We start from the raw sequence: 9,147 nt of genomic DNA, 5'->3' as shown, positions 1-9,147 counted from the left end.
TTAAGTCAGTTATGGAGTAAGAACTGCTTCGGTTTCAAGGCTCCCCGCGAGAGGCTGAATGGTATGAAGTGGCGGTGAGAATTTTTGCGGGGAAGTTTCCAGGCTCCCCCGGGCCTTACGTATGTTTGCAGTAGGTACGATTGAATTGTTTTTAGTTCCTAATGCTGTCAGCTCTGTGTGTAGTCGGCTCTGCGCTCCGCCGGCCCCCGGGACCCTCAGCAATGCGGCCTTTGTGCACGGATGGCTTTTCCCAGGGATTCAATTCACTGGCAGAAGAATTCACAAGAGATAAGGAACCTTCCATCCACTCGCACCCACCGACACCACATAACATTGCTGAGGAGCCCGACAACCGCTCTATCCAACGGCACCGAGGGGCTCGCTGGCCTCACTACTACAATGTAACATTGCTACTTTGTCACACGGCCTTATGTAGGTGTGCGCGGGTCGGCGCCGTGCACTTAGAACGCTTCATTTTCCTCCACAAATTACAACTCACATGGAAACGGCACATTTATACAGAAATACAGTCCGGACAGGGTTTCAAGGCGCCCCAGCCAAACCCAGTAAGACGGTTTCAAGACGCCCAGGCTGTTGCGGGCTCAGAGCAGGGGGTGCAAAATGTCAGAGGAGCAGAGAAATGGACTGTATAGAAGGAGGGGAATGATACTGTATGGAAGGGGGGAAATTATACTGTATAGAAGGGGGGGGGGGGAGATACTGTATAGGAGGGATAATATACTGTATAGAAGGAGGTAAATATATTGTATAGAGAGCTACAGAAAGATATTGTATAGAAGGAGGGAAAACATACTGTATAGAAAGGGGGGGGGTATACTGCATAGGAGGGAAAATATATTGTATAGAAGGGGGAAATTATACTGTATAGGAGAGATAATATACTATATAGAAAGAGGGAAAATATATTGTATAAAGAGCTACAGAAAGATACTGTATAGGAGGAAAAGGATACTCTAGAGAGACAAAAATATACTGTACAGAAAGTGAAAAGGATACTGCACAAAAGGAGGGAAAAAAATACTGTATAGAAAGTGAAAAGGATAATGTAAAGCGCTGCGTAAATTGTTGGGGCTATATAAATCCTGTATAATACTAATACAGAACGAGTAAATAGATACTGTATAGAGAACTACAGAAAGATACAGTATCGAAAGTGAAAAGGATACTATATAGAATGAGTGGAAAGATACTATATAGAAGTAGAAACATATACTGTATAGAACACGTGTCAAACACAAGGCCGAATGCGGCCCTCCAGGGTCATTTCATGTGGCCCTCACACCTCTCCTGCAGCCTATGGCACCCCCTTGTCTCCGTCCCCACCTTGTCTCAGCAATTGGCAGCAGAGAGGAGGACAGGACAACTCCTACTGATTCTACATCTCTCTCGGCAGTTGCAGCACCACCTCATCCCCACCCTTCCCAGTCTTATCATTCAACAGACTCTGGCAGCTGACTCCTGCTCTTCTTTTCAAGGTCCTCCTCCAGACCTTGCACTTTCTGCTTCCTAGTTGCACCCCCAGCTTCTTCCCAGCAGCAGCACATGGTAAGGGGAGGGGTTTGTGGCACCGTGATGTAAGAAAGGGTGAGGGACTCTTGATTTTTGACTGTGGGAGCTTGCTCTGGACATCTAGTCCTGCATATACAACTGGCCCTTTTGAGGGAAACTATAATGCTGATGCAGCCCGCAGTGAAATTGAGTCTGACAACCCTGGCATAGAAGGAGAAAAAGATACTGTATAGAGAGCTGCATAAAGATACTGTTTAGAACTAGAAGATACTGTAGAGAATATAAAATGATACTATATACAGCGATGGCCAAAAGTTTTGAGACTTTTATATACATATTAATTTTCACAATGTCTGCTGCCCCTGTTTTTATGATTACAATTTGCATATGCTCCTTAATGTTATGAACAGTGATCAGATGAATTGCAATTAATTGCAAAGTCCCTCTTTGCCATGGAAATGAACTTGATTCCATTAAAATAAACAAGAAAAAAAAAAATTCACTGCATTTGTGAAGAAGGCTTCAGGGCACCCAAGAAGCGACAGGATTGTCCTCCTACAGTTGATTCAGCTGCAGGAATGACACTAGTGCAGAGCTTGATCAGGAATGGCAGCAGGCAGGTGTGAGTGAATCTGCACACACAGTGAGGTGAAGACTTTTGGAGGATGGCCTGGTGTCAAAAAGGGCAGCAATGAATCCATTTCTCTCCAGAAAAAACATCAGGTACAGGCTGATATTCTGCAAAAGGTACAGGGATTGGACTTCTGAGGACTGGGGTAAAGTCATTTTCTCTGATGACTCCCTTTCTGATTGTTTGGAGCATCCAGAAAAAACCTTGTCCAGAGAAGAAAAGGTGAGCGCTACCATCAGTCCTGTGTTGTGCCAACAGTAAAGCCTCTTGAGACTATTCATGTGTGGGGTTGCTTCTCAGCCAAGGGAGTGGGCTCACTCACAATTTTGTCTAAGAACACAAGCTATGAATAAAGAATGGTACAAAAACATCTTCAAGAGCAACTTCTCCAAATCATCTAAAAACAGTTTGGTGATGAACAGTGCCTTTCCCAGCATAATGGAGCACCTTGTCATAAGGTAAAAGTGATAACTAAGTGGCCTGGGGAATAAAATATCGACATTTAGGGTCCATTGCCAGGAAACTCTCTAGACCCTAATTCCATTGAGAACTTGTGGTCAATCCTCAAGAGGCAGGTGAACAAAAAAACCCCCCCACAAATTCTGACAAACTCCAAGCATTAATTATGCAAGAATTGGCTGCTAGGAGTCAGGACGTCGTCCAGATATTGATTAACAGCATGCCAGGGTGAATTGCAGAGGTCTTGAAAAAGAAGGGTCAACACTGCAAATATTTGATTCTTTGCATATACTCAATGTACCAGAGACTGGGGACATGGTACAGGACATGGTCAGAGACTAGGGACATGGTATCGGCCCTCTCACCTGACCCAGCGATACCCCCTCCATTAGTACAGACCCCCCCCTCAGGACAAACCAACCCCCCCCTCCCCTCCCATTAGTACAGCCCCCCAGGACAAAGCAATCCCCCCTCCCATTAGTACAGATCCCCCCCCTCCCAATTATGGTACATAAAAATCAGTTTTGATTACTGAAGCCCGCCTATTCCCTCGTGACGATTCGCCATCGCCCCATCCTATGTAACCAGATGTCCTTCCTCATTCTTTATGGGGCCAATATGGTCTTCTTTCTTCTTCTCCTCCTCATACTTAAAGAATTTCATGGGATTTTTTTTGCTCTCCTCATTCGTGTTCTATCTTAGCCGCCCTAATTGCACCCTTACATTTCATATTGCATTCTTTATAAAGTTTGAATGCAGATGATGATCCCTCAACCGTGTGTGTGTATATGTATGTGTGTAAAAAAAAAAATATATTATCAAATGAAAGATCCCACCATGTAGAAATATACTGTAAAAAATGTACAATATACTATATAGAAAGATACCATATAGTAAGTGCCTGTATAAAAGATAGATGCTGTGTAAAAAAAATAAAATAAAAACGTATGTAGAAAGATACTATATCGCAAGATCCCGTATAGATAGATCTAGACAGATACTGTATAGAAAGAGTCTTGTGTAAAATATATAAAACGATTCTGTGTAGAAATATACTTTAAAGAAAGGTAAAAATATACTATATAGAAATATCCCATATAGAAAGATACTGTATAGGAAGTGTCTGTATTAAATATAGAATGATGCTGTATAGGAAGATTCTGTATAGAACGATGCTGTATAGGAAGTGCCTGTATAAATGATACAGAAAGATTCTGTGCAGAAAAATAAAAATATATAGGTACTATAAAAAATCTTACTTTTATAAGTAGATCCCATTTACAAGGATAAAGACAAATTACTACACAGGAAGATCCTGAATAGAAAGATACTGTAAAGGAAGTGTCTGTATAAAATATAGAATGATGCTGTATAGAAAGATACTATATAGAAAGAGATCAAAAACATCCTCTATAGAAGGATATAGAAATATATACTTTATGGAAAGTGTCTGTATAAAAGATCCTTTATAGATATATCCTGTATAGAAACATGGAAGGATGTAGAAAGATCTCACATAAATAGATATGGAAAAATACTGTATAGCAGGATATAGAAATACCCTATGTATAAATATCCCATATCGAAGGATATAGTGAGATGCTGTATAGGAAGATATAGGAGAACTGAGGGGTGTAAAGCCATGTATTACTGAGATCATCAACGGATGAAAAACACACTACTAACATCCACTGGATGGGGAGGATGGAGGGGTGGGGGACTAGAAACATCTAATAAATTGTATGGAAAGGGATGATTTAAAACCGATAGATCAAAGTGAGAGCTTTTGCCCATAGAACAAAGAAAATGGAACGTTTCACCTTCCAAATTTACAGTTAAAGATTGAACCTGAAATCTGATTATTGCAGCAGAATCTCCATTTTCCTTTGCTTCAGTTTCTGTTAATCAGCCAAGTTCTTTTAGAAATGATTTATATCGGTAACCTGACCTATTTAGAATGGGCTACACATTATGCAGAAAAAAGAGCATTGTTTGCATTATTTTTCTATGTGCCTGCTAATTTAATACACGCACTACTTTTTTGTGTAATTATTATTATTTAAATTACAGACTCTTAGGCTGGTTTACTAAAGGAGTTGAAAATTTTCACTCAAAGTGTAGCTGTGTTCACTTTAAATATATAATAATGTGCAGATAAAATAAAAAGGGATTTTATTTTCACAAGATTTATAGATGCATGCTGTCCTGGATTTTCCAGCAAAGTCTTGTACCTAATGAGGGAACCAATGAGGGAGAAAGCCTCTGCTCTCGTCACATCACTGGACTGAGATCAGGCACCGGTAAGTATTTAGGGGGGCTGCAAGGGAAGCTGCTTGCAGAAATTTTTTAAAGTGTTCGTAAACCCACAACCGTAAAATCAAAATATATACAGTAAAGCATCCTTATTATACTCCCTATGGAACCTAAGAGGTTAATCCTGCATATTGTGTGATCCTGTCTTCTCTGATTCTCCCCTTTTTCCACAGCCCCCAGTCCATCTCCTCTTAGTACAGAGTCTCTGGGTGCTCTGTTCAGTTTAGTTTGTATTGCTAGAGTTTTTATTTTTGGGAGGGTGCATGTGATCAGCCCAGGGCCAATCAGTACTGTCCAGACAGAGGGTCAGGGGTCATGCAGTCTCCTAGGATAGTCAGGAGAATTAAAACTCCTCCAACAAGCTTTAACCAGTGCTTGGCCAGACAGTGATAGAAGTTACAAAACTGCTATATACTGCTGATGGGAAAAGGTACTTTGCAGTTTATATTTACTAAAATAATTGCATTTCCATGTTCTGTGTACTGTGGGAGACCAGATATAGTGAATGCAGGGTCGTGGGGTTACTAACACTTGACTGTATTAAGGTAAAAAAAAAGCTTTTGCCTTTAGAACCACTTTAAGTAAACTAGCTTCACTGTCTTGTTGGCAGCGTTTGATAGTATTCTGTAGTGCAGGTCTCCACGCTACAGCCCACAGGCCAGATGTGGCCCGTCTTTCCTCTATTATGCCCTTGGGACACCATTTCTTCCACTGATACAGGTGGTGTTCCTTCCATTGACACCAATGATGAGGCAAAATTCCTTCAGGTGGACCTGGGGGTAGGGTCTTGAGATGGATAGATATCTATTTATTTATTACACATTTTCTTTTTTTTTTTCCTCAGATTTTTTTACCAAGCTCCAACTTCACCCCCACCCGCACTTCTCCCCCCGCGATCCCCAGCCTGTCAGATCGCCAGAGATCAATACGGCCAATATTTGCAGGCTGTGGGAGGGGAAGGAGGGATGCCGCCAGAGAAGGGATGGATCGGGGGTTGTGGCCATGCTGTATGCAGGGTGATTTGACTGGTGAGGGGGTACATCTGGACTCCCCCCAAGCTCCATGCAGCACCTGAAGCCAATAGGAGCAGCAGTGGAGGGATGCCAGCTTCTAAAGGTAATCAGTGCTGGGGGGAGAAGGGGGATGAAGGATAGGAAAGAGAGTGGGGGGGGCAATTTTGGGTGGAAGGGAGCCGTGGCAGGTGGAGAGGCATGGGACAGGGAAGCGGCAGTATGGAGGGGGTGGTCACATTTCAGGTTATTAACTGATCAGCTAGTTGTGATTCGCTGGTCAGAGTTATAGAATTGTTCAGCAGAGTCTTGGCTACCTGAAGGCACTTCTGTAAGTTCCTACGGCGTACGGACATGGCAGTGAAAGGGTTAAAGGCTAAATCGCCTGATTTCCCCATGCCCCATGACAACGGGCTGGAAATCTTCTCCCCACACCCGCTATCCCAAATTAAAAACGGAATGGTCATGCAGAGCTCTGTCCACATGGCCACATTATTCATTCACAGTTTCCTCTGAATGAATAGACTACAAGTATGGTCTACCATTGCACGGCTTGTAGCTCTGAATGAACTGCTGGTGAGTGCTCTTGTAGTTAATTGCCCTTTCTGCTTTTAAGTAACTGCCTGCTCATATCGGAGGTAAGGGCAGATAACTGTCTTGAGAGTCTGTAGGAGCCTGACGTTGCACCTGCGATCTGCTATATGAGGGTCCAGTGCCCCGTGGGCTCCATAGAAAAAATAATAGCTGCACTTTTTTTTTTTTTTTTTTTTTTTCCTGCAAAAAATGTGTTGTTATTGTTAATAATAATAATATTTTCAAAAGGTGAACCTTTCCTTTAAAAACAAAACAAGAAATCATGTGGATAAATTTGGGTAAGCTGGATTGGCACATTTGTTCTACTTAAAGTGGTTGTAAACCCTTACAAACCACTTTGACCTAGGTCCAAGAAATATCTCCTAAACCTATATGGTTTAGGAGATATTTGCCCGAAAACAGGCACCGCTGTCTACGGCGCATGCGCCGTAGACAGCGGCGCGCAGACGCACTGAGCACGGCATTCTCAACGACGGAGCTGCCGCGCGTCGGCTCCCGTGCGCATGCGCGGGATTGACGTAATCGCGGCTTCGCCGAATGACAGCGGCGGAGCTGCGAGACCCCACCAAGAAGATGGATGCGTCGGACTACAGGGCACAGCGGCGACTTCGCGATGCATAGTAGTCCAATATGCTTTGCCTTTGCGGGGAATGAAAGAGGAAGTAAACTCATCAGGGTTTACTTCCTCTTTAAAGTAGCATTATAACCTGTTCTAATTTTATTTAAAAGTTTCCACCAAGGAAACCTACATTTTACAAAAACTTAATGTTGTATCTCCAATTCTCCGCCTTTTTTTCCTTATCCTTATAAATCAGGGCTCGACAAATCCCTGGTTGCCATGGCAACTAGAAAATGCATCCTGGCACCTGGGCTTTTGTTAGCCCATTCATGAACCCCACTTTTCATGTGCTGCACTCCATCCTACGGCATTTCGATCTCGCTGGAGTGAATGCAGGGCCCGACTACCCCGCTGCCAGAAATCCTCCAGGGGGCTGCTTCTGCTCCCCGCCACCAGTGCCTAACCTGCTGCAGTGCTACCACTGCTTTATCCTGGACTAGCGGGGCCTCAGTAGCATCACCAATAACTGGTGTAGCTACACTGGGCCTTGGAGGGTGCATTGGAGCTCTAGCAGGCAGCAGAGCAAGGCAGCCCCCTCCAGAGCCGGAATGTGGCCACCATCAGCATTGCGACGTCTTCTACTGTCATACCGCCTCCCCTGTCCTCTGCACCGAGGACTGCTGGCCGAGCACTGCCTGGTTCCTCCCACTCAGGGCCTGGTGAGCTTGAGACTGAACCCTTGCAAGATCTCCACCTGAACCGAGCTGGAGAACCACAGCATGCATTTGATACAGTATGCTGCCAGTGTCTGTAGGAGGGCCAGAACCACAGCTACAAGGTTAAGGCTCTGGGGGCCATATGGAAGCTGCACAAGGTGAGAGGGTGGGTGGCATGGGGGAGGGAGTTGCTGTACAAGATGGTGGTGTGCACAAGGTAGAGGTGGGCAGAGGAAAGCTACACAAGGTGGGGGGGGGGGGGGCAAGTTGAGGGGGGTGTCAGGGTGCACAAGATGAGGGGGAGGATGGGAAAGCTGTAGAAGGTAAGAGGGGAAGTAGTTGCACAAAGTGGGGTAAAGGAGGACAAGGCGGGAATGCACAAGGGGGGAACATGGGGAGGCTGCACACAGTAAAGGGGCAGGAGGAGGTCAGGCAGCTTTCCCTCAGGCTTTGTACCTTTCTGTTCCACAGTGGCCATATAGTGCTGTTGGTTGCTCCAGGGGGCCTTGCCAGGCCAGCCAATGTCAGCTAACCCGAAGTTCACATCTATGTGATTTTTTTTTTTTTCCCTGCAGTTCCTGCACACACGCTGTGGTTTTTCATGCGTGGGGTGCCATTCTGAATGAATGGCAACTCTGCATGTTTTCTCACAGCAGCGTGTTTTCACTGCGGTTGGTTGTAGGCGCCCGAAGCCACACGCATAGGTGTCAAACCTAAGTGAGACCCAACAATAACAGCTATATTCTCCCTTTGCCCCCAAACTTAGTACTAAGAACTAAGAAGTGCATTTAAAACTGTAATAGAAGTGATCGATAGCCACATACTGGGGACTATCGTGCACCTATTACAATTTGTTCAAAGTTCTTAGGGATCCTAAGCAGGTTAACCACTTCAATACAAGGCACTTATACACCTTCCTGCCCAGACCAATTTTGAGCTTTCAGCGCTGTCGCAGTTTGAATGCCATTTGCGCGGTCATGCTACACTGTACCCAAACAAAATTTTTATCATTTTGTTCCCACAATTAGAGCTTTCTTTTGGTGGTATTTGATCGCCTCTGGAATTTTTATTTTCTACTGGTTTCAGTTACAGAACTTTGTAAATAAGTACGTTTTCTCCTTCACTGATGGGCACTGACGGGGCTGCAGTGACGGGTACTGATAAGGCGGCACTGATGGGCACCGATGAGGTGGCACCAATGAAGTGGCACTGATAGGTGGCACTGATATGCGACACAGGCACTGATAGGTGGCACAAATAGGCACTGATAGGTGGCACGGATTTTCATGGATAGGTGGCACGGATGGGCACTGATGGGCGGCATGGATGGGCGGC

At 44.5% G+C, this 9,147-nt stretch overlaps 1 long non-coding RNA gene across 2 annotated transcripts in view; it reads left to right on the top strand.

Annotated features, from left to right (window-relative positions):
• The window catches only part of LOC143924416 (uncharacterized), an 8,957-nt gene extending 67 nt beyond the window's left edge, over window positions 1–8,890 (top strand). Inside the window, exons 1-2 of one of the 2 annotated variants that reach the window (XR_013261864.1) lie at window positions 1–61; window positions 4,806–8,890. The exon at window positions 1–61 is cut by the window's left edge and continues 67 nt beyond it. This is a non-coding gene — a long non-coding RNA (uncharacterized LOC143924416). Of the gene's footprint in view, window positions 135–4,805 lie in introns of both variants that reach the window. The other variant, XR_013261863.1, reaches the window with a different exon arrangement.
• The last annotated feature ends 257 nt before the right edge of the window (window positions 8,891–9,147 follow it).

The sequence above is a fragment of the Lithobates pipiens genome, unplaced genomic scaffold (assembly GCF_037356315.1).
Source record: "Lithobates pipiens isolate NorthernLeopardFrog02 unplaced genomic scaffold, aLitPip1_a1.2 Scaffold_22, whole genome shotgun sequence".
Lineage (NCBI taxonomy): Eukaryota > Metazoa > Chordata > Amphibia > Anura > Ranidae > Lithobates > Lithobates pipiens.
Note: the sequence above shows the minus strand (reverse complement) of the source record. Positions and strands in the feature narration are given on the sequence as shown.